The sequence below is a fragment of the Macaca mulatta genome, chromosome 12, assembly GCF_049350105.2.
Source record: "Macaca mulatta isolate MMU2019108-1 chromosome 12, T2T-MMU8v2.0, whole genome shotgun sequence".
Lineage (NCBI taxonomy): Eukaryota > Metazoa > Chordata > Mammalia > Primates > Cercopithecidae > Macaca > Macaca mulatta.
The window spans coordinates 94,311,647-94,337,237 of NC_133417.1; the positions used below are offsets into that span (position 1 = coordinate 94,311,647).

The 25,591-nt window shown below is 37.2% G+C and overlaps 1 long non-coding RNA gene across 1 annotated transcript in view; it reads right to left on the reverse strand.

The window, feature by feature from the left end:
* LOC114671376 (uncharacterized) overlaps positions 1-25,591 on the reverse strand; it is a 125,984-nt gene that overhangs the window by 15,296 nt on the left and 85,097 nt on the right. The window contains exon 3 of the long non-coding RNA XR_013402078.1: positions 1,099-1,205. This is a non-coding gene — a long non-coding RNA (uncharacterized LOC114671376). The remainder of the gene's footprint in view (positions 1-1,098; positions 1,206-25,591) is intronic.

Below are 25,591 nucleotides of genomic sequence, written 5' to 3' on the forward strand. Positions count from 1 at the left end.
TTGCCTGGGCATAACCAGCAGAGGCTGCAGAATAGCAAAGATTGCTACCTGTTCCTTCATCTCGAAGCCTTGTCCCAGAGGGCCATCCACCCAATACCAGCCAGAGCTCTCCTGTAGGAGGTATCTGTTGGCCTCTATTGGGAGGTGTTTCCCAGTCAGGATACACAGAGGTCGGGGCCCATTTGAGAAGCCACTCTGACCCTTATCAGAACTCGAACGCTGTGCTGGGAGATCCACTGCTCTCTTCAGAGCTGTCAGACAGGGAATTTTAAGTCTGCTGAAGCTATGCCCACAGATGCCCCTTCTCCTAGGTGCTCTGTCTCAGGGAGATGGGGGTTTTATCTATAAGTCCCTGACTGGGGTTCCTGCCTTTTTTTCAGAGATACCCTGCCCAGAAAGGAGGAATCTAGAGAGGCAGTCTGGCTACAGCGGCCTTGCTGAGCTGCAGTGGGCTCCACCGAATTCAAACTTCCCGGTGGCTTTGTTTACACTGTGAGGGTAAAACCACCTACTCAAGCCTCAGTAATGGTGGACACCCCTCCCCCCACCAATCTCGAGTGTCCCAGGTCAACCACAGACTGCTGTGCTGGCAGTGAGAATTTCAAGCCAGTAGATCTTAGGTTGCTGGGCTCATGGGGATGAGAACTGCTGAGCCAGACCACTTGGTTCCCTGGCTCCAGCCCCCTTTCCCAGGGAGTGAACGGTTCTCTCTCGCTGGCATTCCAGGTGCCACTCAGGTATTGGGGGGGAAAAAAAAAAAAAAACTCCTGCAGCTGCTCAGCATCTACCCAAATGGCTGCCCAGTTTTGTGCTTGAAACCCAGGACCCTGGTGGCATAGGCACCAGAAGGAATCTCCTGGTCTGCAGGTTGTGAAGACTGTGGGGAAAAATGCAGTATCTGGGCCAGAGTGCACTGTCCCTCATGGCACAGCCCCTCACGGCTTCCCTTGGCTAAGGGAGAGAAATCCTGTGACCCCTTGCACCTCCCAAGTGAGGTGACACCCCACCCTGCTTCAGCTCGCCCTCCATGGGCTGCTCCCACTGTCCAACCAGTCCCAATGAGATGGTACCTCAGCTGGAAATGCAGAAATCACCCACCTTCTGTGTTGATCTGGCTGGGAGCTGCAGACCGGAGCTGTTCCTATTCGGCCATATTGTCAGCAAATCCAATTTACTGAATATTTTAAGCCCATTGTTGAGACCTACTGCTCAGAAAAAAAAAAAAAAAAAAAAATCACTTCAGAATATTAGTGCTCATTTACAATGCTCCTAGTCACCTGAGAACTCTGATGGAGATGTAAAAAGAGATTACTGCTGTTTTCATGCCTGCAACAAAACATTCATTTTGCAGCCCAAGGATCAAGGAATAATTTTGACTTTCAAGTACTGATTTAAGAAATACATTTCATAAGGCTATAGCTGCTGCATTTATGACACTTCCATGCTGTTTGGGTTGCTATAGCTTTCTAGGATATTTTGAAATCAAGTAGTGTGATGCCCCCAGCTTTGTTCTTTTTGCTCATAGTTGCTTTGGCTTTCTGTGGTTCCATATAAATTTTAGGATTTTTTTTTCAATTTCTGTGAAGAAAACCATAGGTATTTTGATAAATATTACAATGAATCTGTAGATTGCTTTGGATCGTGTGAACATTTTAACAATATTAATTCTTTCAAGCCATAAAAAAGTGATACTTTCCATTTTATTGTGTATGTGTTCTCTTCAATTTCTTTCCTCAGTATTTTATAGTTTTGTACAAAGATCTTTCACTTCTTTGATTAAATTTATTCCTAGGTACTTTTTGTAGCTATTATAAATGGGATTGCTTTCTTGATTTTTTTTTTTCAGATTGTTTGCTATTGATATATAGAAGCACTACTAATATTTTTATGTTGGTTTTGTAACCTGCAATTTTACTAAACTTGTCTATCAATTCTAACAGTGTTTTTGGTGAAGTTGTTAGGATTTCCTAAACATAAGATCAAGCAGTGTGCAAACAGGGACTATTTAACTTCTCCTTTCCCAATTTGAATACCTTTTTTTTCTCTTTTTACTGATTGCTCTTGCTAGAAATTCTAGTATTATGATGAGTAGAAGTGACAAGAGTGGACATCCTTGTCTTGTTCCTGATCTTGGAGAAAAAGCTTTCAACTTTTCACCATTGAGTATGATATTAGCTGTGGATTTGTCATACATATATGGTCTTTATTTTGTTGAGGTATACTTCTTCTACATCTAATTTGCTGAGAATTTTTATCATAAACAGATGTTGAGTTTTGTCAAATGGCTTTTCTGCATCTATTGAGATGATTGTTTGATTTTTGTCCTTCATTCCGTTAATATGGTGTGTCACAAATATGCACATTTCAATCACCCTTGCATCCCAAGGATAAATCTCCCTTGATCATAGTGAATAATCCTTTGAAATGCTATTGAATTCAATTGGTTAGTATTTTCTTGATTTTCCCATTTCTGTTTCTCAGGGATATTGGCCTGTAGCTTTCGTTTTTGGTGTGTCCTTGTCTGGTTTTGATATCAGGATAATGTTAGCTTCATAGAATGAGAATAAAAGTATTCCCTCCTCTTCAACTTTTTGGAACACTTTGAGTAGAATTGGTATTAGCTCTTATTTAAATCTTTTATAGATTCAGCAGTGAAGCCATCAGGTCCTGGGCTTTTCTTTGATGGAAGACTTTTTATTACTGTTTCAATCATGTTATATATTATTGGTCTAAACAGCATTTCTATTTTTTTCATGATTCAATCTTTGTAAGTTCTATATGTCCAGGAATTTATCTATTTCTTAATAGGTTTTACAATTTGTTAGCATATAGTTATCATAGTAGTCTCTAATAATCCCTTGTATTTCTGTGTTATCAGTTGTAATGTCTTCTTTTTCATCTCAGATTTTATTTATGTGAGTCTTCTCTCCTTTTGCTTAGTCTAGCTAAAGATTTGTCAATTTTGTTTATCTTTTCAAAACACCAACTTTTGTTTCATTGATATTTTTTAAGTCTCCATTTCATTTATTTTTGCTCTAATCTTTATTATTTCTTTCCTTCTACTACTTTTATGTTTGGTTTGTTCTTTTCTATTTGCTTGAGGTGCATCATTTGGTTGTTTATTCAGTCTTTCTACTTTTTGATATAGTTGTTTATTGCTAAGAACTCCTGTCTTAAGGATATTTGTCAGTAATATTCACTATTGTATGCTCAGCACTTAGAAAAATTTATGGTAAAGAGGATACATTTTTAAAATTTTCTTTAGTTAAAATTTTAATTAGGATTTTGCCTATTTTAACATTATATTTCAACTAATAAATAGCAGTTTCAAGTAAAAACAAAAACAAAAATCTCCTCCTAGAACTGCTTTTGCTGTATCCCATAGTTTTGGTATGTTGTGCTTCCATTTTCATTTTTCTGTAGGAAATTTTTAATTTCTATTTTTATTTCTTCATTGACCCATTCATTATTAGAAGCATGTTATTTAATTTTCATGAATTTATAGTTTCCAACATTATCTCCATTATTGATTTCTAGTTTATTCCACTGTAGTCAGAAAATATACCGGATGTTATTTTGTTGTCTTTTGTTTTTTGTTTTATTTTATTTTAACTTCTGGGATACATGTGCAAGACACAGGTATACATGTGCCATGGTGGTTTGCTACACGTACCCATCACCTGTATATCAAGACCCACATGTGTTAGCTATTTATCCTGATGCTGTCCCTTCCCCCGCCCCTCCAACAGGCCCCAGTGTGTATTGTTACCTTCCTTGTGTCCATGTGTTCTCATTGTTCAGCTAACACTTACAAGTGAGAACATGCAGTGTTTGGTTTTCTGTTCCTGTGTTAGTGTGCTGAGGATAATGGCTTCCAGCTCCATCCAAGTCCCTGCAAAGGACATGATCTCATTCTTTTTTATAGCTGTTCTGTTTGTTTTTTTTTTTTTTAATTTGTTAAGAATTGTTTTGTGATATGCCATATGGTCTGTCTATCCTAAAGGATATTCTACGTGCTGTTGAGAAATATGTGTACTCTGCCGCTGTTGGATGGAATGTTTTGTAAATGTCTGCTGTTAGGTCCACTTTGCCTAGAGCACAATTTAACTCTGATTTTTTTGTTGGTGTTGATTTTCTGTCTGGACAATCTGTTCATTGTTGAAATAGGATGTCAGAGTCCCCTATTATTACTGTATTGCAGTCAATCTCTCCTTTTAGGTCTATTAATATTTGTTTTATATATTTGTGTGCTCCAGTGTTGGGTGCATATATATTTATGATTGTTATGTCCTCTTGCTGTGCTGACTCCTTCATTATTATATAATGGTCTTCTTTGTCTTTTTTATCATTCTTGACTAAAACCCTATTTTATCTGACATAAGTATAGCTCCCTGCTGCTCTTTTTTGGTTTCCATTTGCATGGACTATCTTTTTCCATTCCTTCACTTTCCATCTGTGTGTGTTTTTATAGGTGAAGTGATCTTGTAGAGAGAATGTAGTTGGGTCTTGTTTTTATTTTTAATCTTTTTAGTCACTCTATGTCTTTTAATTAGAGAATTTAATCAATTTACATTCAAGTTTATTATTGATAGGTAAAGGTTTACTATTGCCATTTTATTACGTTTTCTCATTGTTTTATAGATTCTTTCTTTCTCTTTTCCTCTTTTGCCATATTCCTTTGTGGTTAAGTGATTTTCTGTAACACATTTTGATTCTACACTATTTATTCTGGTGTTTCTATGATAGGTATTTGCTTTGTGGTTACCATGAGACTTACAAAAAGCACATTATAACAGGTTATTTTAAAGTGATAATGACTTACGTTTGATCACAAAGAAAAGTAACAAAAAACCTCTGCACTTTAATACCATTCTCCCCCACAGTTTGACTTACTGTTTCAGTTTATATCTTTTTATGTTGACTATCTCTTAGCCAATTGTTATAGTTATTGATTTTAATAATTTTGCCTTTTATTCTTTATACTTAAGATATAAGTGATTTAGTTACCCCAACGAAAGTATTAGAGTATTATAAATTTGTCCATTTCTTTATTTTGTAAGGTAATTTTTTTCTTTCACAGGCTAGGATGCACAAGATATATGAAAATGAGAAGACAACAATTTTAAGACTGCAAAATTTTACCATCTTGAATCTTTTGAAAAAGCTACCAATCATCTCCACTTATAAAGTTTGAAAAGCAAAAATTTTACCTATATAATTTTTAGATAATCATATAATGGCTTTATAAGGCCACCGGGCTATTAAAGGAGAATGTAGAGTATTGTAGATGCTTCAAACCAATGAAAAGTATTCAACTTACATCTAAAACAGATAAATTATTTTCCCTTTACCCATAATTTATCTTCTAATTTTACCTGCAGTATTCTGTCAGCCCAGTACACTAAAACCACATTGATAGGAAAATATCAGTCATGTTTTCTTCTTAACTTCTATGAGTTATTAACCAAGAGCACAGTTGGATGATTAACTGCTTGTCTTAGTGCAAAATGTTCCATTTGCATCCTCACTGCCAGAATTTTTTTTCATTTTTTATTTATAATTTTCCTGGCAAGCATCTTGTTAACTTTACCTCTCTCTAGTTAACTGCCAAATGTGAACAATAAGTTATTCAACTTATCAGCTTTCCTATTCTTCTAAGCAAGTCTAGTTGCTGCTTAAAGAGGAAATATTCACTAGAAAGTGCTAAATAATAGTTAGAAAATATGGGAAATACTCCATAGTTACAAATAAGAATCAAAATTCATATCCAGATCAACAATTGAATGTTATAAAGCTGGTTGAGGTGCATTTTCACTTCAAACTTTTTAAGAATATTTTCAGTTTTATTAAATAATATGAGACAGAATTTTTAGATCCCATTTTAAAGTATTAATTTTTAAGTCATTAAAAAAGAAAACAATTAAGTTCTTATAATATGTATAATCTTTGAAAAGATAGGTCTTCTTCAAGAGGATATTCTTTGAAACAGATGGAAGAAAGTCATTTCATCTCTTATAGCATTGATTTCTAACTGATACCCTGACAACTGTGCAGAAGCCTCAGCTGACGCAGATATGCTGGAGATGCTGCCCTCCTCAGATCTGCTTTCCAGCTCCATTCCTTGACACTAGATCAATATCTAGGATCAAGGGCTACCATTGCCTGAGTCAGGATTTACTATCTCTGCCAGTGATAGAAGGGATTTGTTACCAAAGGAGCTGCAAGGCCTGGCTAATATGAACTGATAGAAACCAGGACAGTGTTCCTGCAAGTGGCTCTTGAAGTTTCTGAACCAAGAGGGGACCTGAACTTTAAAGCTGGATTAGGGAGAGTATGTTAATTAGGGCATACTCTCTCCAGCCCAGGATCTAGTGCCCTGGCAAAGGTCTCAGGATCAAGTTCTGATATGCTGCTGTGATGCTTCTCGGAAGCTTAGAAAAAGAAATGGTCTTCTATCAAATAAATTGGAGATGCTAGAACTACCTTGCCAGAGTACTGAGAAACAAAAAGCAAATTTTCAGAGAAATGAACATGCTAGAATGAGTCTATTACATAAGATTTGAGAAATCACCAGCTGACTTTCCTTGGGAAGGGCTGGAGAATATTTCATTAACTACATGATAAGTATAGTGCTAGAGAGAGATATGCCACTATTAATATGAATCTTTGTAGTGGCTGCCCTCTGCAGACTGAGGCTGATGGCAAGAGACACTATTCTAGTGGCTCCCTAGTGTCAATGGGAATGAAAGGATTCCAGAGTAGTAGATGGAGCTGGCAGCATTTAATTATCAGAAGTAAGGTGTGTGCAATAATTGTAAATGGCAGCAAAGTTGAAATAGCATCCAGGACATCCTGACCCACAGAGAATTGTATGCACACACACACACACACACACACACACACACACACACACACACACACATTTAAAGGAGATCGAAATTGGATGAGAAGGATAGTATCAGCTGACCCAATGGAACCAATGGAAAACTACAATATCTCACCTACATTCCATATCTGAGCCAATTCTTAAACAAGAAGCCATCAGTTAAAAGAGAGGTCAGATCTTCATAAGGAAGAACTCTAGAATATTACAGTAAGAGAGAGTAGTAATTCCCTCCATCCTTACACAGTAATTCCCAGTTCTCCACAGTGACCTCATGTCATTTATCAAATATCTTCACATTGAGAAAATAACCAGGATTTTTTGTTTGTTTGTTTGTTTTTGAGACTGATTCTCACTGTCTCCCAGCCTGGAGTACAACAGCGCAATCTTGGTTCACTGTAACCTCCGCCTCCTGGTTTCAATCGATTCTCCAGCCTCAGTCTCCTGAGTAGCTGGAACTACAGGCACATTCCACCATGCCCAGCTAATTTTAGTATTTTTAATAGAGACGGGGTTTCACCATGTTGGCCAGGTTGGTCTCAAACTCCTAACCTCAAGTGATCTACCTGCCTTGGCCTCCCAAAATGCTGGGATTACAGGTGTGAGCCACTGCGCCCAGCTGAGAACCAGGATTTTTCAAGGGCTATTGAATTCAAGATCTAAACCGTTTGTGGTAACAAGACTCACAAATGACATCATGTTCCCACAGTTAGAGTGGGAGTATATAGAGGTTGGATGACAAACGTAGTTCTGACCCCAGTCCACCTCATACTGAATTCAATGATCAAGTGATCATTTCCCTTGTTTCTTTATGTGTACTCAGGATGAACATACTTAACAAATGGCAAAACCCTTACAATGTTTCCTTGAGCTGTGGAATAATATCTATTGAAAAAGCAAAAGTAAAGTAGTAAAACGTGAAACTTTCCACCCTACACGAGATAAGAATCAGGAATACCATATTCCAGGTGGACTGTCAGAAATTAGTGCCCACCTCAAAGACTTAAAACTTGCAAGGGAGGTGTTTGCTATTGAATTAATCAGTCTTGTCATTAAAAAAAAAAAAACAAATTGACAATGGCAGATGACAGTGGTTTTGTGGGTCTACATTTCCGGATTCCCAAATGAGGAATGCTTCCATCAAGAGACCAGTTATGGACCTCACTAAAGTAAAAACCATGACTGCCAAAATAGTTGGACTCCTTCTACTAGCAGACAAGCAGGCAGAAAATGGGGTTACCATACTGCTAGAGGCAATTGACTCTGATTATAATGAGGTGGAGATGACGCTACATAGTTAGGGAGGGAGGAATATGTTTGAAACTAAGTTGATCCCCTGTCATATATATTAGTAGTCCAATGCCCAATAATGACTGGGAATAAGTAGAGCAACCATGTCATTGTAAGGGCAAAGTATCTGGAGGCTTAGGCCTTGATCGAAATACTAGAACAGCATAAGTTCTAGTGAAAGTGAGAATCTAGAATGAATGGTAAAGGAAGAAATGATAAATATTTGTTAAAAATCGAGGACCAGGGACTATAACTCATCTCACTAAACATATCTTATAAATTTTCCTCCAGAATGATTATGATCATTTAAAATATAGAAGAAACCAGTATAAATAGGTTGACCTTATGTAAGACATTAGTAAGTCTAAACAGACAGAGAATGGACTATAAGTGGACACAACTGATGTTTTCTCAGATTCCACTTCTGTTTTGGTGCCTCTGTATTAGCGTTCTCCAAAAAAACCAGCACCAATAGGAGAGAGAGAGAGAGAGAGACAGACAGACAGACAGATAGATAAAATATACGTATTTGAGAGAGAGAGAGAGAGAGTTGAATTGACTCATGCAATTATAGAGGCCAAGAAGTTTCACAATCCGCTGCCTGCAAGCCGGAGAGTCAGGAAAGTGGTGTTATAATTCAGTCTGAGTCTAAAGGCCTGATAACCAAGAGTGCCAAAATCCGAGGACAGGAGGAGATAGATGTCCCTGCTCAAAAAGAGAGTGGCAAATTCATCCTTCTTCCACTTTTTTGTTTCATTTGGACCTTCAATGAATGCAATGTTGGAAACTTACATTGGCGGGGTGATCTTTATTCAGTCTAGTGATTCAAATCCTAATTTCTTCCCAAAAAGATGATCACAGATATACCCAGAAATAATGTTTTACCAGCTACTAGGCAACCCTCAGTCCAGTCAAGCTGGTAAATAAAATTCACCATCACAGGTGCATTTACCCACTGGATTCTGTATACTTTGTTACTTGTATGGACAGGTTTAATGAGTTCAGAAGCCTGCCCTTTGGCTACTGAAGAAGTTTCAACTGCATGCTCAAAGCAGAAGTGCCTGGAAATTCAGACACCACTAGATCAGCCCAAAGCCAATAATTAACTTGTGTGGGAATACAAAAGCCCAGCTTCCTTCTCAAGGCGGGAGAATTTCTGAAGTGTGATTTGTGCACTGAGTCTCCCCACAGAATCAGGCTGAGGCTAGGACTATGTCTGAAATCTCACCTTTGCATGGCTTCTTACTTTTCCTGTTCTGTTTTTCACACTTTACTGGATGTTTTTATGGAAATACTTTTTAAATAAACCCCTTATACATGAATTCTCTTCTCAGGGTCCACTTTTTGGAAATCAAACTTAAGACACTGAGCCCTAGAGGGTTTTTCACACAAAGGCCACAGTAAACACACTTTGGGGGACTGCAGTTACATAAAAAAAAAAAAAGAAAATAATCAGGAAAATTTCCAAGAGATATGTACAACAAATGTGATAAAATATCTTTAAAAATCTATGTCACAAAAATACCCCCACAAAAGCACTTATAAGAATCCAGAGTAAAATTTTGGTCATATGATGGGTTGTGGAAGGAAGCTAAGGGACAAGAGAGTGTGCCACAGACTTGTCTTGTTAGGCAGAACTCATAGATACTAATAAATGTAATTAATCAACAGGAGTGAAAAAGCATGAGTCAGAGTTTTACATTAAGGGCAGTCATCATTAAAAGTAGAATTATTGCTTTTAGCAAGTTGAAGAAAACCTCTTTATGCAATAAAAAGCAGGATTAGAGGAAAAAATTAAAAAGTCAAATATGTGAAAAAAATGAAGATAGGAGAACTAGTTCCTAATATAAACATAATTTTAGTGAATTTAAATAATTTAAACTCATCCATAAAAGAAAAAGGCTCTCAGGTTGTATTAAAAAACAAAATTCTCCCACATGTCAACTATAAGAGGCAGTCTTAAAACAAAATGACACAGAAGGTTGAAAATAAAATGGAATTCAAAAATGCTGTGGCAGCAATCTTAATGTTGGATATAAAAGAATTTAAGGCTACAAAGATCATAAAGAACAAAGAAGGACATTATATTCTTACAAAAGAAGAATATGTAAAGAATAAACATCCATCAAAAACATGGGATTATATATTTTACAAATATACCCTCAAAGTACACAGTAGACACAACTGTAGGAAGAAGCAAATCAACAGTTAGGAAGATTATAATACAACTTTCTCAGAAAGTGGCAGATCAAGCAGATTAAAAATGAGCAGAAATATTGAAAACCTGTACAATACAACTATATATAAAATATATAAATCTCTACACATGAAAAAAATGGAGAAAGCATTTTCTTTCCAAACACCCAAAATCATATGAAAACACAGCAGGTGCTGGGCTGCAAAGGAAGCATCAATAAATCCTAAAGGATCAATATCATACAGGTTCTTGTACTATAATGCAGGAAAGTTATATTTTGGGAAACAATACAGTTGACAGATGAATTCAGCTCAATGAATTAGGAGAAGAGTAAGAAAAAACTCAAACCAAAAAAAAAAAAAAAAAAGATTTTAACAAACGAAAGAGTAGAACAGAGCAAACGACATAAAACAGAGAAGATAGTCTTTTGAAAACTATTTTAAGATACCAAAATGTCTAATACTGATGAGAATGAAAAGCGATATGATACAAATAAAATTAAGTAAAAAGGGGAAGTAATTAGATATGTAGGAATTTTTTAATTATAAGCGAGGTTTTGGATCAGCTATATGCTAGTAAATTTTAAGACAGAAGCTATGCATAAGTCCCTAGAGTACAAAATTACAAGTTGACACAAACAGAAATACAGAATTTAAATAGAAGAAAACATACTAAAAAATGTAAATGGTAGTCAAAATAAATAAATAAATATTCAAAGTCTATAAAATGACAACTTTTTTCCTCTTCCCTTCCAAAACCAACAACTTTCATTAACTTTAAAAAAAAAAAAAAATTCTTTCTGCATTGTGTAGGAACTTCAATGCTCTTAAATATTATCAGTAATGGTGAAATCCTTGTCTTTTTGCCCATCTCGAAAGGCAATGCATCTAAAGTTTCTCTATTAAGTATAATACTTGCCAAAGGTTTTTAATAGATGACCTTTATCAGGTCCAAGAAGCATATTTCTTATAGGTTTCTGAATTTACAAATTTACAAATGTGTTCTAAACTTTATCAAATCCTTTCTTTCCATTTGTAATTAAAATTATCATATGTTTTTTCTCCTTAATCAATTAATGTGGCAAATTACTATTACTGTTTTTTCTCATGCTAAAGCATCTTCGCATTCTTAGGATAAGCCCTATTTGATTATGATATATTCTTATTATTTGTATTATTTATTAATTTATTATCGATTTTTTTCTACATTACTTACAGAAATAATAATTTCAATTTAAATTCAATGAATTCACCCACCTAGAAAAGTATGGTACTAACAACCTCTTAATACTAAAAAGAGATTTCAGAAAGATTATCAAATACAAGATCAACTTCCTCTTCATTACCGTCTCTCCCAAGTCATGAGTGGCGTTGAAATCTGGCAAGAGGAAGTATAATTGATGATTAATTTAGTTTGAGTTTCGTGGAGTATATCTAAAGTTCACAGTCACTCCCACACAGACTGAAGTGATTGCTAGCCTTCTCACAATAGGAATGACTTCCACAAATCCTACTATAACCTACTGTGCTGACCCACCTGCCATCTAGACACAAAGGCATAGGCAGACTGTCTTACACTGGGGACACATGTGCATAAAGGAAGGAAAACAAGGTCTTAAATGTAGAAAGTCAGAAATTACTCTAAGGAAAATTCTTCCAATCATCATACCTAAAAAATTGCAAGTAATGAATCCAACCTCACCTGTGCCTAGTCAAAAGAGAAGTAATCTGTCAGGAATACGTGCAATTATTACGTGAACACACAGGTTCTCCTTTCTAAATTTTGTGAAATAGTATTTATCAGAATTTCCAGGTTTCTTGGATGAAAACCTGTAGCTGCACTACTAAGAATACATCTGCTTGTGACACTATATGTTCTCTGCATTCCAATTATCCATAAGAAATTATTTTGATTAACCATACAAGAGAAAGACTGAATTACCTTCTTACTCTCCCTCCATATAGAATATAACAAAAATTTCTACACTTGAATAGGTGATTAAAAAGTATGTAGCAAGGTTGGGCCCCGTGGCTCACACCTGTAATCCCAGCTCTTTGGCAGGCCAAGTTAGGCAAATCACCCGAGGTCAGGAGTTCAAAACCAGCCATGGCCAACATGGTGAAATCCCATCTTTACTAAAAATACAAAAATTAGCTGGGGCACCTGTCATCCCAGCTACTCGGGAGGCTGAAGCAGGAAAATCACTTGAACCCAGGAGGTGGAGGTTGCAGTGAGCGGAGATCGTGCCACTGTACTCCAGCATGGGCAGCAGAGCAAGATTCCATCTCAAAAAAAAAAAAAAAGTATGTAGCAACTTCCAGTCTCAGCTCTGACATATAAAGAACTTGAAAATTCTAATAGAAGTGCATCCTGCAAAATACTTGACCAGTACTCCTCAAAACTGTCAACATCATCAAAAACAGAGTCGGAGAACAGAAAAAGACTTTAGGTAAAAACTAAGGAAATCTGAATAAACTATGAATTTTAGTTAATAATATTGTATCAATATTGATTCATTAACACAAAAAGTGACAAATGTACTATGTTAGTAATAGGGGAATCTGGGATTTAACTTCTCCGTAAATCTAAAACTTTTAAAAAGTGAAATCTATTTTTTAAAGTAGATAGCCAAAGAATATAAGAAAAATATAGAGGGATATAAGATAGTTAATATCAAATACTTTTTTTCTAAATTATGTGATGACTTTGGAATTTTTCAGCTACTTAAATCTGTAATGTGTTATAATTTTCTTTCTCAGTTTAAATATTCATTTTCATCATTAAGTCTATATAAGCAGTTTATATTCTATTTGTTTTAAAAGGGCTGCCAAAATTACACGAGCTTCAGACACCACCCTAGCTTTAAGTCATGGTTAGTTATTCACAGTTGCTTTCTACTCACTGAATACTCCTCAAGCCTCTACATTTTTGCATGTTGAAATTTTATCTAATTTTCAAGGTAAGTCCATCTTGAATGACAGAGACAATGTATCCAAAAACAATGAACTCAGTATTGTAAAACCTGGATTGTCTTCCTAAATCAAGCCTTGTCCAGTACTAGCACCAATTTTACAGAGTCACTTAACTTCTTCCTATGAAGAATCTCAGTTCTGCCACTTGTCAGCTCTATGGCCTTGGCTAGCTATTTAACATGTTAATGCCTTAATTTGCTTATCTGTAAAATGGAGACAATAACACTGGGCAAGGATAGGGTTATCTTATGGCTGCACTGGGGCAGCTCTGTGCTTATCTCCACGGATGCCTGGAAGTATGCTACTGACCCTTGGTCAAGACAAGAATGGGAAGTAATAGCTAGTGATTTAGAACATGTCGTGTAAACTTCAAAACTCCCCTGGAGGCACTCCATATTATCTTGTCTACATTGTTTAGGATATATGGATTGATGGTTTGCATCTGGTTTAACCTGTTACACAGCTTGGCTGTAGCGAAGTGACCAGTAAAGGTGTAAAAGGCCCTTCAGTAAACTTGCATTTGAACTATGCTGAACTTAGATACCCCACATATATCTGAAAAGTGCATAATCCAAAGATGAAATGCCTCATGCACAACTGAGAAAAGACCTTGGGAGGTCTGCACTGGGTGTTTTCAGACTTCCTATAATTGCCTGTACTTTCCTTCTCCTCATGTGCCATATTATTTGCAATCATTATAGCCTTACATGAATGTACCCTGTGGAGTCTTGAGAGTTCCTTTATTTTGAGACCTTGTATAGCACCGTCATAAGGCCCTTGTAAGGATTAATTGAGCTAAGAAATGTATAGCACTTAGCACACTGCCTTATCAGTAATAAGTGTTCCATAAATGACAGCCACGATTATTCATATTTTCCCTCTCTCCAATAAGGTCCAGCCCCCACCCCATTAATGTCAACATCGAGGTGGAATTAATTGCTTCCATGGACTATTATTATCTGTAGCAGTGGTTCTCAACAAAGAGCTATTTTTCCCTCAGGGGACAATTGGCAATGTCTGAAGACATTTTTGGTTGTCACAACTGGGAGAAAGGTACCACTGACATCTGGTAATTACAGACCAAGAAAGCTGCTAAACACCACCCCAGGACAGCCTCTCACGACAAAGAATTATTTAGTGCAAAAAGTCAATAGTGCCAAGGTGGAGAACAGTGGTCTGCCACTCTCATTGTTTATCTTAATTACCATCACATTCCTCAAGCAGCAGGCACAGATCCCCGCAGGTGCGTGCATGTGTGCACATGCATGTGCTTGTGTGTGTACTTGTATTCCATAAAAGTCAAACCTATAACATGGCCTGAAAATTTCTCCTGCCTAGCCAAAGAACTGCCTCTCTTTATGGCAAGCTGACTGAAGAGGGGCCTCTTCCTTTTGCTGTTGCTGCCTACCACAAGTGTTAGCTACATGCAGGGACTCAAAGAATGAGAACTTTGTGCTACAATATCAGCTCGTCTGGAGGTTTGTGCACCTTCCCAATTATATCATTGTCACGACTTTCTCAAATCAGGCGAGAAATGCTTTTCCACTCTCTTGTCTTTCTTTCATCCCTAGAATGAGACTGTGCATCCTCTCCCAGAAACGTTCCTGAATGCTGTAAGTGTTGGCAGATGATCCCATTTTACTTCTATCCAATGTCTGCAAAGTGAATCTAGTGCATAGAAAAACTACTGTGACAACCACATACTCAGAAATTCTCCCTCACTCTTGCTCCTCACAGAAAACTACATAAGACCATATTCCAAGGATATTCTGGAGGTCATTTTTATTTTTTCTCAAAGTATGTTCATAACACCTTACACAACCCAAACCCTAGGAGTGTATCTGATATTTTCCTTTTAGGGTGACCAGCTGCCCCAATTGGCCCAGGACTTTCCTAGGTTGAGCACTAATAATCCCATGTTCTCAGAAACCCCTCTGCCCCAGACAAACTATGATAGTCTCTCAACTCTTACTCAGATGCTTCTTAGCATGTAAAACAGCTACATTTTAATAAATGTTGTGATAAAGCAAAATTCCACATACTGACTTCCATGTCTTATTGAATGTAATTACTACATTGGAGTGGTTCTCCAGGACATTTTTTCCCCCAGATTGACAACACTACTATTGCCTTTATATGGCCAGCGCTGTCACACCACAACCCTGAGGTCACTCACAATAAGAAGCCATTCCACACTATTACCCAATGGACAGGATAGAATCAGAGCTTTACCTAAACAGCTTCTTCCCCAGAGCTTAGCTCCAAGACAAGCATCTTATTCAATAGAAATAACAACTGAAACACTCTATCTGCTGTCACAACTACTAGTAATCCAACCCATCACTCTAATTTATATTTCCAGTATCAAGTCCTTCAGATGTGTGTAATTCATCATCATGTGACAGTAGAAAGAATTCATATTGCCCACCATGGGCCTTCATTACTGAAAATATTACTGAAAATATTTTAATTATATTTACATTATAATTATAATTACATTATTACTGAAAATAAACAGCCACCTGTTTTATGACAGTCTTTATTTGGATAGGTCCCATTTTTAATCAATCTAGATTTTAATGGATTTTAGCTTTTAAGTCAAACATCTTCATTTATAGCAGATTTATTTTCCAACTCTTCTGCCTTCAAATGCCTTATAATAGCCCCACCCTTATCCCCACTTTTATTATATAAATATATAACAAATAATTGTATTTCTTTTCTCTTGTTTCTCAGCAATCCTGTGAATTAGATAGCTCAAGTATTGTTATTCTCATTTTAATTTTTATAGATGAGCAAACTTATTTGACATCAAAACAGAAAAAGGTAAGTTCCCTTTGAGAATGTATAACATGTTATTTTATTTGCAGTCTAGAAACATACCTTAAATTCATAGTGTTTCATTCAATCCCTCTGAGTTATCTAGGTATCTCATTTGTTATGATAACATCCTTAATAAAAACCATCCACGTCACCAGCCATTGGCTGATACAACTTCAAGTGCTGATATACCTCACACTGCACAACATACATCAGACAGTAAATGTTAAGAAAAATCACTGGTTTTCCAAAGGAAAAAAACACACACACACACACTAGAATTCATCACAATTGAAGACTGATTCACATTTAAGCAAATACCAAAATTATTTAGCAGTTGAATTCCTGTTAATATACTTTCCCTCATGCATTACCTAACACTGAAGTCAACGTCTCTAATGTAAGAGAATTTTTAAAAGTCTACTATATTAAATCACCAGAATGCATTCATCAGATAAAGTTAACTGTGGTATTAACATCCCTTGATACAAAATAGCAGTCTTTGTATAACATAAATGGTGAAAGAAACTGGATGAGTTTATACGAAAGGAAAGTCCTTAATTCTTTTGCCACAGCCAAGACTTTCTCCTTTCCCAATGCATGATTTGGATTTCTACACCCTACTCATTTTGTAGGTACACAGTGAATCAGTTGAACCATGTACTATAATTAACTTGGCCTATTGAGGTGATCATAAAGAAAAAAGGAAAAGCTTATTTCTTGAGAAGTTCCAACCTTCTAAATTTACTTTCTCACTAATGAACAGAGGTCACCTATCCACTACAATACAGTAAGCAGAAGTGATTTCATTTTATTAAATTCAAAACATGGCTTCAAATAAAATAAAACATGAAATATATAAGTATTTGTAACTAACTGGAAGAAGAAGTTTACTGTAACTTACCAAAGATTTAAGTTAGAGCACGTATCACTAATACTCAAAAATCATATTATAAATGTATGTTTTGAATTGGTCTTACCTAATTTTGAAGACTGTCAAGTCTTTTGATTAATATTAGTAACCTCCAACAATCTTAAAGTATATTTTGTCTGACGTTAATACAGCTATGCCAACTTTCTTTTTGTTTGCATTTGATTATTATTCTTTTTTATCTTTTTATGCTTAAACTTTCTGTATCCATATGCCTTAGATACCTATTTTGTATGTAGAATATAGCTAATTTCATTTTTGCTTTATTTCTCAATCTGGTAATCTCTATCTTTTAACTGAGGGAATTTGATACATTTGTTTTCACTGAGATTATTCAAACTTCTGAACATTTTTTGAATATCTACATATTCTGGGGCCGGGCGCGGTGGCTCAAGCCTGTAATCCCAGCACTTTAGGAGGCCGAGACGGGCGGATCACAAGGTCAGGAGATCGAGACCATCCTGGCTAACATGGTGAAACCCCGTCTCTACTAAAAAAATACAAAAAACTAGCCGGGCGAGGTGGTGGACGCCTATAGTCCCAGCTACTCGGGAGGCTGAGGCAGGAGAATGGCGTGAACCCGGGAGGTGGAGCTTGCAGTGAGCTGAGATCTGGCCACTGCACTCCAGCTTGGGTGACAGAGCGAGACTCCGTCTCAAAAAAAAAAAAAAAAAAAAAAAAGAATATCTACATAATCTGAATTTTATATTAATTGTTAAATCTTGTGTGTATTACCTGTGAATTTTGATTATTATAGTAGAAGGACATTTGTACCGATAAAATTGAGAGCCAGTATTCTACGATAATGTGACTAAATAAACTCTTGGGTCATTTCTAAGAAAATTACATAATTCAAAAACAAACATTCCAAATATATTTGTAATAGCTCCATGGGCAAAAGATGAATTTTGCTTTGACTATGTTTTCCAACAATGGTTGGTTGGTTTGTGTTAGTTTTCCGATTGCATGATGAGGTCTAGCATGTCATACGACTGAACTTCAGTATGCACTCAATTCTTCCTCATGTATTGATTAAAGACCATAAACTTCATGTGTCAAGATACTGTATCAGCTTTACTCATAAATTTATTGAGCAGGTAATAATAATAAAAGTTAATGCATATAGCAAATACTGTATGCCAGGCATTGTTCTATGTGCTTTACATTTTTTGACTCATTAATACTCCCAGCAAGTCTGTTATGCTGCCATAATGGACACCAGATGACTCCCTGTTGCCTTTAATTTTCTCCATCATCTTATCTCTACCTCTAATTGTGCTTTTATCTCTCTCCATTGTCTGTTTTCTGGCTTTAGGAATGGGTGGTGTGGTAAAGCTGAAAGAGCAATGAGTTATGAAGTCAAAGAAATGCATTTCAAATCCCATTTCTAGTATCACTTGATAGCTTCGCAACCTTGAACAAGTTCCTATTCCCCTCATCTGCAGAACAAAAATAAAAACATCTATTTCATAGAGTCATCATAAGAATAAAATAAGATAATGTGTGAAAAGAGGTGTACAATGTGTATTATTTCTCTCCTCATCATCACATTAATAGTGTAAAGTCAATAGAATTATATAAACTTGTTATAACAGCAACATAAACTTTTGATGTATAATTTCAACAAGTCATTTTCAGAGATGTCATCTCTGGCTGTCACATTATCTAAAATAAAACACACACAATCACACTCAACACATAAAGCCACACACAAAACATGTGACACAGAAAATGTATACACCACATACAATCATACTCAACACCCATACAACATGCACATAAAACACAACATACATAGATAATAAACAATCTTCCTATATAAACATACTCACATACATAATTTCATAGGCCCAAAACATATTTTATTTCCTTTAAAGCATTTATTCAGTATCTGAAATTACACAATTGACTGACTGACTTATTAAATACCCCCGCTCACGAGAATGAAAACATTAATGGAAAGGGAAAGTGACACAGCTAGCTAGTATGTGCTAATCCTCCAAATTTCATGTTGAAATGTAATCCTCAATGTTGGAGGTGGGGCCTGGTGGGAGGTGTTTGCATCATGGGTGCAGATTCCTCATGAATGGTTTAACACCATCCCCTTGGTGATAAGTGAGTTCTCCCTCTGATAGTTCATGTGAGTTATGCTTGTTTAAAAGAGCATGGCACCTCCCACTTCCCCACATCTCTTGCTTTTGCCATGAATGTGCCTGCTCCCCCTTTGCCTTCCACCATGATTGTAAGCTTCCTGAGGCCTCACCAGGAGCAGATGCTAGTGCCATGCTTCCTGTAAAGCCCACAGAACTGTCAGCCAAATAAACTTCTTTTATTTATAAATTATCCCCTCTCAGGTATTCCTTTGTAGCAATACAAAAACTGACTAAAATGGAAAATTTCTACCAAGAAGTGGGGCATTGCTATAAAGATGGTAATGTGGAACTGGCTTTGGAACTGGAAAATAGGCAGAGGTTGGAAGAGTTTTGAGGTCTCAGAAAAAGATAGATAAGGGAAGGTTCGGAACTTCTTAGAGATGTGTTAAGTGGTCTGACCAAGTGTTGATAGAAACATAGACAGTGGAGGCTAGGCTGAGAAGGTCTCAGATGGAAGTAAGAAATTTATTGGGAACTGGAGTCAAGGTCACCCATGTTATGCCCTAGCAAAGAATTTGGCAACACTGTGTTTACATCCTGGGAATCTGTGGAAGTTTAAGCTTAAGCATGATGACTTGGGGTATCTGGCAAAAGTAATTTCTAAGTAGCAAAGCATTCAACACGTGGCCTACCTGCTTCTAATAGCCTAAGATCAGTTACAGGAGCAAAGAAGTGACTTATAGATAGAACTTATATTTAAAAGGGAAGCAGATTGCAAAAGTTTGCAATATTTGTAGCCTGGCTATGTGGCAGAAAAAGAAAAACCATTTTCAGGATTGGAATACAAGCATGTTATAAAGCAATCACTTGCTAGAAAGATTAATATGACTAAAATGAAGCCAAGAGTTAATAGCCAAGATAATGGGGAAAAGGCCTTGAAACTATTTCAAAGACGTTAGAGAGAGCCCTTCCCATCACAGGTCCAGAGGCCGAGGAATAAAGAATGTTTTCAGGGGCCAGGCCCAGGGCCCCATTGCTCTGCACAGCCTGAAGACACTGCTCCCCACATCCTAGTTGCTCCAGCTCCAGCTGCAGCTCAAAGGGCCCCAGATATAGCTCAAGTCACTGCTCAAGAGGGTGTAAGCCTCTAAAATAGAAACTCATAATCCTATTCCACAGAAATGGTTATCAGAATTAAATTAATGGATAGAAGACATGGGAAGACACTTAGAACAGAGACAAGTACTCAATATATATTTATGGAGACTTACTTACATTTAGAATTCTCTAAGACCAGTAGTACCAGATGATCATTATAGTACAAATTTTAGCCACTCAAAGTACTTGCTTTCAATTCAGTAAAACATTTAGTATTAGTTCCACAATTAAGTAAAATCTGTATTATTATAAATAGTTAAAATCCACTTACAGGCATATATCAAGTTCATAATATTCAGTTTTTTAAACTGCCTAATATTCTATAATGGCATACTTTATATACATATAAAACACTGAAAATAAAGAAGTTCATCTTTCACTGCTTATGTTTAAATACATATTTAAGTTCTGGAATCATATTTTAAAATATGTAAAAAGCTATAAATGGTAACATTTCTGCAAGTGGACTAGCATGAGGATTTTTCATTTTTAATTTTAAGCCCTTATGTATTGTTTAGGGATTTTACAAACAGCATATATATTACTCACATACTTAATCAAAATAGCATAGATTTTTCCAAAAATACAGTCATTATAAAGTGGAATATATCCTTTTTTCTGATGAAGCATTTTTAATAAATAGGTATATTTTAAAAAATACATTTTGAAGGACAAGAGTTGACTTAAGTCATTACATCATCTTCTGTTTGTAGGCTTTTATTATACTTAAACAAACAAGCTTTATTTTTGAATACTTTCATGAACTCACACCTCTCTCATCTGAAGTTAAGACTGTTCCAAAAGGTGAATTTTGCAAGCCAATCAATTAGTAGCAAATGCAATGACTTCATATTTTGGGAAAGTTGACATATTTTTAAAAACATTTTTTTCCATATGCTACACTTGGCACTAACTTCAAAATGCCCCAGATTGTTCTGGATCATTTCATGGCAAAATTCATTTCTGTATTACCTCATTTTCTTCCCCAAAGGATGCCTTTTTTCTGTTCAAGTTAAGCAGACATTAATATCTCAGCAGGGAAAATATGACTCTTGTAATTTTTATAATAGCCTTTTCAGTCCCAAATATTAGAGTGGTATTACAGTTACTGCTCTATAACTATACAAGATTCCTTTAAGTTTAGTTCAGTTCAACAAATATTTGTTGATCATCTTATATGCCACAAACTAGGGTAATTTTTGGAGTTACACAGTTAGCTAAGTGTTTAAATGTTCTGCTGTTCAAATATTCATCAACCAAACGGGAAAAAGATATCTAAAGATAACTTCAATGTGACCCCTGAGGGTCAAGAACCCACAACGGAGGGGAACCTCTCTGGTTTCTATTTTTCAAAATAAGCATGCACTCTTCCACTCAAATTTATATTTTTGTCTTACAGGTTCCCACTAGGTAAAGTCACTTTGTACCTTTCTTTGTACCAGGCTTTCTATATAGCTGTAAATAATCAGACTCTGAATAATATTATGTGAATAACAATAATTAGTGTCTGGAAAAAAAATACGGCAAGGACATATACTTTGGGTCTCACAATCATGTGAAACTAAATCCACTATGAGAAACTTAGATCCTAAGAGAGCAAAAATGAATGCAGCTAATAGAAAGAAGAGTAGAGATAAAGAATGAGGAAAAGGAGAGAAAAGGAGTAGGTTCTATAATTCTTCTCTCCTATAAGCAAAAACATCTGCAATCCAGGAAATGCCTTTAATCTCCCATGTAACTAAGGTCATAGCTTTGCTTTCATGTACCTATTTTGAAATAGTTGTCTAAAGCAGTGGGACAATGTGCTGTTGACTGTTGCTGTGAAAACACACAAATGAGGAGAACTCAACCTTGAAATTGAGTTCATTTTTGAAGGAAAAAAATGTCTTATGGGGGAATAGAAAGCAGTCTGCATGAACCTTACCTGGGAAAGCAGCCATAAAAGAAGGTGTTGGTTCAAAGGACAGTTGTGACTTAGAAAAAATATTTTACTATAAAAATATCATAGTAGGAAAAATTAAATGACACATAGTACATGAGTGATGAGGCATGGAGTAGGGCACAGGTTTCTCTAAACAATGAATTAATTAAATTACTGTTTTTTGCACATCCTTTTCTTTACTAAAAGCAATTCCAAATGTTAGATCTCCTTTTTATTTTTTGAGGGAGAAATATTCAGATTCCTATAGTTTCTAAAGTCTCTGTGGCCCAATTTTACCCTTTTGTTAGTTTTGAGATCACTATTAACAACAAATCAATGATGACCTCAAAATAATTTTAATTATTTTCACTTATCATATTTAAAGAAATGACTGCTAGAGGACTAATTTCATTGAAAAACTGAAAAGCCACATTTACCAAATGTGTGTTGTATGAACGCATTGTTTAAAAAAATTATCAAAGATCTACTTTTTACTCAGTATTATATAGGGGGCACAAAATGAAAGCGCAGGTGGAATCCTCAAAGATTTTCTACAAAGTATTTTTTATGTCATGTCTTAGAATTAAAAGCATTTCCATCTAAAATTCTTTTCAGCTGAATATACTGCTGCATCTTACCATAACATGTATTCTCTAACTTGAAAATATGCCTATGGGTTAAAGGAAATCTGAGCTAAAGAATCTATGAATGAACAAATAAATATAAATGGATAGAAATCATCAGTGTATAATAGTTTACATATTTTCCTTTCACACTATGGATCTCTTTAAAAATACTTTCTAAACAAAGAAGAATGAAGCACCTTTATCTTCAACAAAGTTAACAGGAAATATGACCATATAGATTTAGCCGTCAAACATATCTGAACAAAATGTTAAATAGAATATTTTTATTTTTATTTTACTTATTTATTTATTTATTTATTTATTTATTTATTTATTTATTTTGAGATGGAGTCTCGCTCTGTCACCCAGGTTGAAGTATAGTGGCACAATCTCGGCTCACTGAAACCTCCACCTCCCAGGTTTAAGTGATTCTCCTGCCTCAGCCTCCTGAGTAGCTGGGATTACAGGTATGCGCCACCGAGCCTAGCTAATTTTTTTGTGGTTAGTAGAGATGGGGTTTCACCATGTTGGTCAGTCTGGTCTTGAGCTCCTGACCTCGTGATCCACCCACCTTGGCCTCCCAAACTGCTGGGATTACAAGCATGAGTCACTGCGCCCGGCCTATATTTTTATTTCTAAACCAATGTAATTTACCAAATAGCATTACTTCATAAATATATTTTGTCAGCTAGCTTAGAGATCCTATCTTTGATTTGTTGAATGAGGTACAGATTATAGTTTATTGATTTTATGATTCTGTTTTCTCATCTTCACAACGGGGACAATGGCTGCTTCTGTCAGGTAATATGTCAGTGTTTTGTCATAAATTGTAGTTTCTCAATGTTTAAACTCTTTCAGAGACAATGTTATTTCTCAAGTTTGTCAAATTAGGATAATAGAAGAGTTTTCCAAGTACAGTATTGAGAGGTGACAACGTGCTAGCAGCCCTCGCTCACTCTCTGTGCCTCCTCAGCCTCAGGGTCCACTCTGGCCACACTTGAGGAGCCCTTCAGCCTGCTGCTGCACTATGGGAGCCCCTCTCTGGGCTGGCCGAGGCGGAAGCCAGCTCCCTCTGCTTGCCGGGAAGTGTGAAGGGAGATGCATGGGTGGGAACCGGGGCTGCATGTGGGGCTCGCGGGCCAGCCAGAGTTCTGGGTGGGCGTGGGCTGGGCGAGCACTGCACAGCCGGTGCCACCGGCCCTGGGCAGTGAGGGGCTTAGCACCTGGGCTAGCAGCTGCAGAGGGTGAGCTGGGTCACCCAGCACTGCCAACCCGCCCACACCATGCTCGAATTCTCACTGGGCCTCAGCCTGCCATGTCTGAGCTCCCCATCCCCCCGGGCTCCCACGCAGCCCAAGCCTGACCAACGGGCACTGCCCCCTGCTCCACAGCGCCCAGTCCCAACAACCACCCAAGGGTTGAGGAATGCGGGCGCATGGCAGGGGACCGACGGGCAGCTCCACCCGCAGCCCTGGCACAGGATCCACTAGGCGAAGCCAGCTGGGCTCCTGAATCAGGTGGGGACTTGGAGAACTTTTATGTCTAGTTGGAGGATTGTATATGCGCCAATCAGCACTCTGTGTCTAGTTCAGGGTTTGTGGATGCACCAATCAGTACTATGCATCTAGCTAATCTGATGGGGACTTGGAGAACTTTTATGTATAGCTAGAGGATTGTAAATGCACCAATCAGCACTTTGTGTCTAGCTCAGGGATTGTAAATGCACCAATCAGCACTCTTTCAAAATGGACCAATCAGCTCTCTGTAAAATGGACCAATCGACTCTCTGTAAAATGGACCAATCAGCAGGATGTGGGTGCGGCCAGATAAGGGAATAAAAGCAGGCTGCCCCAGCCAGCAGTAGCAACCCACTCAAGTCCCTTTCCAAGGTGTGGAAGCTTTGTTCTTTTGCTCTTTGCAATAAATCTTGCTGCTGCTCATTCTTTGGGTCCATGCCACCTTTATGAGCTGTAACACTCACTGCAAAGGTCTGCAGTTTTACTCCTGAAGCCAGTGAGACCACAAACCCACCGGGAGAGATGAACAACTCCAAACAGGAGGAACAAACAACTCCAGACGCACCACCATTAAGAGCTATAATGTTCACCACAAAGGTCTGCAGCTTCACTCCTGAAGCCAGCGAGACCACAAACCCACTGGAAGGAACGAACAACTCCAGACGTGCTGCCTTTAAGAGCTGCAGCACTCACTGCAAAGGTCTGCAGCTTCACTCCTGAAGCCAGTGAGACCATGAACCCACCAGAAGGAAGACACTCCAGACACACCATCTTTAAGAACTATAACACTCACCACGAGGGCCCACAGCTTCATTCTTGAAGTCAGCGAGACCAAGAACCCACCAATTCTGGACACATTTTGGCAACCCATATGGGACTCTCGCCTATCGCCAAGTGGTGAGACTATCGCCAAGTGGTGAGACCATTGCCTATCGCTGAGCGGTGAAACTGTCACCTATCACCAAGCAGTGAGTACCATCAGACCCCTTTCACTTGCTATTCTGTCCTATTTTTCCTTAGAATTTGGGGGCTAAATACCAGGCACGTGTAGGCCAGTTAAAAGCGACTAGCGTGGCCACTGGACTAAAGACATGGGTGTCAGACTTTCTGGGAAAGGGCTAATGATGCCTGACTCTTCGCAGTTGGGAGCATTGGTTTGCCTGGAACCAGCTTCTGCTTTTCC